The following is a 6,000-nucleotide window of genomic DNA, read 5'->3' as shown; positions in this document are numbered from 1 at the left end:
GATGCTGCCAAGCAGAAATTGAAATTTCCTGCGTCCTATACGGCGTGTAATTAGCTGGAACTGCCATAGGAGTAGGACAGTACCAACAACAGGGCCAATATCAGACCCCGGATCAGTATCAAAACCAAGATTCAGAGACCTTCAGAACCCGGAAGAAAACATACAGGCGCTAAATGTAAACAATAGCTTGAAGCCAGATAGAGTAGAAACTATACCTATCTATAATCTGTCTAAATAGACTCCTACTCAAACGGAACTGTCAGTCTTAAATAAAGGATTATCATTTGTCTCCACCACTTTGCAAAACCCAGTCGATACTAAAACAGAAATTTTACACTTCCTGAGAAAAGTTAGACTGAAAGCCTTTTTCTTAGAAAGGGAAAAAAATGAACAAATCAATATAAGTGGTCTACGAAATAAATCCAAGTTTGTCCCAGAAAGTATATTTTTACCAACTGAAATTTTGATATTTGAAGAGCAGATTTTACGAGAGTTAGATGCATTACAGAAAAAGAAATTGTTCTATAATGCCAACTGTAACAAACATGAAATCCAAGCCCTAAGAGACTTATCCAATAATACAGCTATAGTAATCAAGCCGGCTGATAAGGGGGGAGGAATCGTCCTTTGGGACACAGATAAATACGATCAAGAAATAATTCGCCAATTGTCGAATCCCCTACATTATAGAGCGCTTGAAACTAATCCTACATCTGAGTTAAAATCTGAAATCATGGAAATCACCAGGGAAGGTTTAGAAGGTGGTTGGCTCTGCAAAAATGAATTCGATTTCTTGAACAGTGACAAAACTAAGGTACCTAACATATATGTTTTGCCTAAGGTTCATAAAACTTTGATAGACCCACCAGGAAGACCTATTGTGTCGGCCTGTGGATCTATCTTAGAGCCACTAGCCAAGTATATTGATACTTTTTTGATTCCCTTGGTAAAAGAGACTCCATCTTATGGAAGAGATACAATGGATTTGATATCCAAGGTGGAAGTGTTACCTTATGACAAAGAGAAACAACTTTTGGTATCCTTCGATATCGAATCCTTGTATACCAATATACCTCAAGATGAGGCATTGGCAGTCATGGAATACAAATTGGATGAAAGAGATCGTCCTCACCAGGTCCCTACAGAATTCATAATAGCGTTAGCAACCTTGTGCTTAAAAAATAACTTTTTTAACTTTAAAGGAAATCTATATCTCCAAGTATCAGGAGTAGCAATGGGTTGCAGTTTCTCACCAGAAATAGCCAACTTGGTGATGTCCGAATTTGAAAAAAGATGGATATATGGCGACACCAACCCCTTTAAAATGAATATTGGGTTTTGGTGTCGCTATATAGATGACATTTTCATGATTTGGGCCGGAGATGACTCACAGTTAAGACTTTCACAACTGGTTGAACTCTAGAACTGCCGAGTTTAATTTTACAAAATGTGCTGATCACGTAAGGATTAACTTTTTGGATGTGTTTATCCAGCAGGAAAATGAAATGTTAGGGGTGTGTTTATATACAAAGCCTACAGATTGTAACACCCTATTACACTTTACAAGTAGTCACCCACGTACGCTGAAAGAGAATTTGCCATATGGGCAATTTCTTCGCGTAAGGAGAAATTGCACCAACAAAACAGATTACTTCACTAAAGCTGAGATACTTAAGGACAAACTTATAACACGAGGGTATCCAAAAAAATTAGTGAAAGGTGCGCTTAAAAGAGCGTGGTATACTCCAAGAGAGGTCCTACTTGTTCCAAAAATAAAAGATGAAAATACTCCTTTGACTTGTGTCCTTACGTATGATCCTAAAGCAAACAAAGTCAAAAAATTATCCAAAAGAACTGGAAATTAATTGAGACCTTAGGAATTCCGAAACCTCTCTTGCTTTGCTTTTAAAAAAGGTAAAAATATCCGGCAACAACTGGTTAAAGCAACAAGACAAACTGAAGCACCTAAAAAAGATCTTAGGAACCTTTTGAAATTGCCACCTGTGGTGGGTCATTTCCGATGCCAGAATTGTTTGGCATGTAATCTAACGGAAGATTCTAAAGAATTGAATATTAACGGCCAAATACACTGTCAAAAGATTTTTTCCAATTGTAATTCAAAAAACGCAATTTATTGCGTAAAATGCCCTTGTAATAAATATTACATAGGACAGACGACACAACCTATGAAGAAGCGTATACTACAACATAAATCGAGGATTAAATATAAAGTCCAAGGGGCCCCCTTAGTACAACATTTTCAGAACTTAAATCATTCTGAAACCGATTTGAAATGGTCAGTATTATGTTTAGTTTACAATCTAGAAAGAACAGAACTCCAAAGGAGACTAAATAGACTGGAAGCAAGGCTGATAGAAAAATACCATACTACGGTGCTGGGCCTTAACGATAAAGATGAAATGTGGTCATTACTGCAGTAGAGTATGTGCGAGTAATCTGAATGTGCATACAATATAACTGTTTTGGGACCGTTTAGGTTGTAATTCCTATACGATAGGTTCCTAATAAACCACTAGTAATAATGTGTTGTTGATGTGAAGATTGTAAGGAGTGGCGGTAACACATTGGGCTATAAGGTGTTTTCCTTTTTCGTATTTTTCTAATTTGTTATCATTTAGTAATTAACCATTGGAAATTGAACGCTATCCAATATTGGTTAAAGACAGAGATTTAAAAAAATGAGTCTCGCTGAAAAAATTGGTATCTTTGTTTTTTTTCATTTATTTAGTTTATTTTTTTATAATTTGTGCGGTTACAAAAGAATGACACAATAAGTATGTTGACAAACGTGCTCCCTCAATGGAAACATCAGTCTGTTTTCATGGTTTATTACAGCAAGAACAAAGTCCCTTCTTTGTTTTTATGGCCCCCTTTTCCGTATTTACTCTCGCTACCGCATCACGTGATTTCGGATGACCGAAACGCGAGGTATAGAGACGGATTACTGCGAGCGTGCTGTAATATATTAAGATAAGGGAGGGTTATAAATGTACACCTTGAGGTTTAGAAGGTGGGTGAAACAATAAGAGCGAGTCCTTAGCTTAATTCTGCTCCCCGTTGTTTCTACAGAGGTGGAGCTTACGGATAACCCTATGAAATCCCGGTTCATAGTAACAAGATGAGGCGTTGAATTGCTGGAGATTAGAGAATCAACAAGGTATGAAGCATCAGGAACCACTTACGGAGTATTTTAAAGTAGGTAGATATACGTGCTGGTATTATTTACATTTTGTCGTTCTTGTGGTTTGTTATTTGTTGTAGAAAACGTCTGAAAGGGATCTGGTTAAAGGATTATGAAAAGAACACAGGATATATCCACAGAATGACCTCTACCAGTAAGTTGAGTATATTTAATAAACGGGCTCTGGATCACTTTACGTTATTTTACTCTAATGAGGTATTCCTTTGATTCTAGCGCTCTTAGATAGAGGGAACCAATAATTGGAACTCCTGCATTAGCTTTGAGAAAAAGTTTGTTGAAAAGAGGTAATATATGTCTTTTGGCATTGTTCTACACGTTTGTTAGAAAGGTTGAGGTTTTAGGGGAATTGTCTTAACCCCTTTTTTTGATTTACTTCACTTTTAAGATAAGGTTGAATATGTACACAGTGGTGTTAATTCACAATGGGGTGTGTCTGTAATTTAATTTAATAGTTTTGGTTATGGCCGCCACCCCAGTACTTTGAATAGAATGTAACCTGTTCCGATGTTCCTATGTGTATAGAGTGTATATAATGACATATGTAGAAATAAGAACTAATGTACAAATTGATAAAAAGGAATATTTAATTTGTTCCTATAGGTTGAACCTTACGAAATTATATGTTCATGTGCCCTAGTCCTGATGAGGCCTAAAGATTTTCTTGGCTGAAACGCGTCGGCAACGATTTTGAAGACACTCATTGGATTGTTTGTTTTTTCGAGTAGATATCAAAGAGTACTTTAAAGAATGTGGAGATTATAATTATAAAGATCTCAAAGTGTCTCTTTAGGAGTGATCTTCGAGAGAAAGGAATGCTCTAGTAAAACAATTTCATAGGCATCCTAATTGAATGATAGGGTTGTTTTGATATGTATATGTTCAATTTCTTTGTCTTTGTAAGCTAATACTGTAAATACTGTAAATGTTTGTGTATATATATCTAAAATATTGATCTTTATATATTGGTGCTGAAGTATAAAATAAATATACTTAGACACACTTAAACCGAAATGTTCAAAATATATTTTTTTCATGGGTTGGAATTGCCGTTGACGATCATATAAAATAACAATAATTAAGTTTATTTTGAGAAAATAAATAACTCAAGGGAGGAGATAATTTATCTATCTCGTCACCAAAATAGAGTTTACATCATTTGTCCCGAGACATTATTTTTCTTTTCCATGTCATATAGTCTGACAGGGGGAGCCACTCTAGTGTCAGCAGTTTCTACAGTAATAAATGTGTCAGTTGCTGTCGCCTTCAGATATGGACGCAGTGCTTGCCGCACTATTGAAACCTCCGCTGTGCTGTCTAGCAGCGTTATTGCCCATGTCAGGTTCCGAAGCTGTGTTCTCACTATCTGTGGCATACCTCGCTGTTAGGGCAGCAACTTTCTTTTTCTGAAACGGAGGTCGTTGACGTGCAAATTCTTCCTGCTTGCCTTTACCATCAGCCGGGCAGGGCTGCTCACAACCTTGTGGGGCACCCCGACCTCTGCCACGTTCACCTCCACCGGCTTGCGAGACCGATGTTTCCTGTGAAGAACGAGGAGAACGTTGTTCAGGAACCTGAAATCTATCAGGAGACCTAATTCTTGTGCGATCGTGCAATTCATATGTGCGTTCAGTAGTCACTGGTATTGGTGATGCGGGACTTGACCCCTGTTTCTGTTGCTGCTTCCCCTGTTTGTTGCCTTTCCAATTTTGTTTAGGAAAAACAGGGCGGTCGTCTTTCGTAGACTTAACCGTCTGCGTTTGCGGTTGCGCTGTTGATTTGGCAAAAGGCTTAACCCCCAAACTATTGCTGCCAATGGTCTTATATGCCTCCGCAATAATCCTTGGTAACTGCCGGGGTTTATCGACGTCGGCGGCGAGGCGCAGCTCATTCAACACCTGAGAGTTAACTGCATCTCCCTCGACGTTAGCAAGGATGAGATCAGCAACTACGTTGAATACGCCGACAACCGTCATACCCAACTCGACCGCCGCCTCCGGACCGTGCTCATCCTGAACATGCTTAATCACGGAGGGCAATAACAGTCATAGACGGTGTGCCAAAGCACTTCGCGTAGACCGCTGCAAACACTTCACCCCAGTTCTCACACTCTGTTACCTCTGGGACTAAGTCTTTCTGCAAACTAATTGTAAGGATCCTGTGTTTTTCCACGAGTAGAATTAGGAAATACTGCTTCCAGCTGGTCAAATTTCTCAGCAAGCCAATAAGGCATATCGTCCTTATTCTGGGGGTGCTTGCCCATTACCGAATTAACCATGACGGGACGAATAGTAAACTCGGCCAGTCCAACTGGTTGCGTCGCAACCTCAGGTGTCCCCACCTGGACGTTGCGAGAGACATATTGCACTAAAGCCTTATGCACCGCAATCAAGGCAGTATGGAGTTGACGCAAGTCATCCAGCAGGGCTTGCAAATATCGTGGCTGCGGTGTGAACCCAGCCAAGACTGGCCAAGTGGCCCCAGGAATGGACAAGGGACCTAACCGAACCGGAGTTACGGTGTGGGGGAGGGTGCAATTGAACCAAATATGATGCTGCCAAGCAGAAATTGAATTTCCTGCGTCCTATACGGCGTGTAATTAGCTGGAACTGCCGTAGGAGTGTAAGCGTGAAACGTCTTATCGTCCGCATTCACCTCCGGAAAAGTAACCCAAGAGTAAAAAAGCTCATAGGGGAACGATGCATCGGCACTCACTACAAAGATAATAGACATTCCATCGTCTGGCACCCCGAACTGCGTCAAATGACGCCGGAGAGGAG

Source organism: Triturus cristatus, chromosome 4_2 (genome assembly GCF_964204655.1).
Source record: "Triturus cristatus chromosome 4_2, aTriCri1.1, whole genome shotgun sequence".
In the NCBI taxonomy this organism is placed as follows: domain Eukaryota; kingdom Metazoa; phylum Chordata; class Amphibia; order Caudata; family Salamandridae; genus Triturus; species Triturus cristatus.
The sequence above is the reverse complement of the archived record's forward strand: the minus strand, read 5'-3'. Positions refer to the sequence as shown.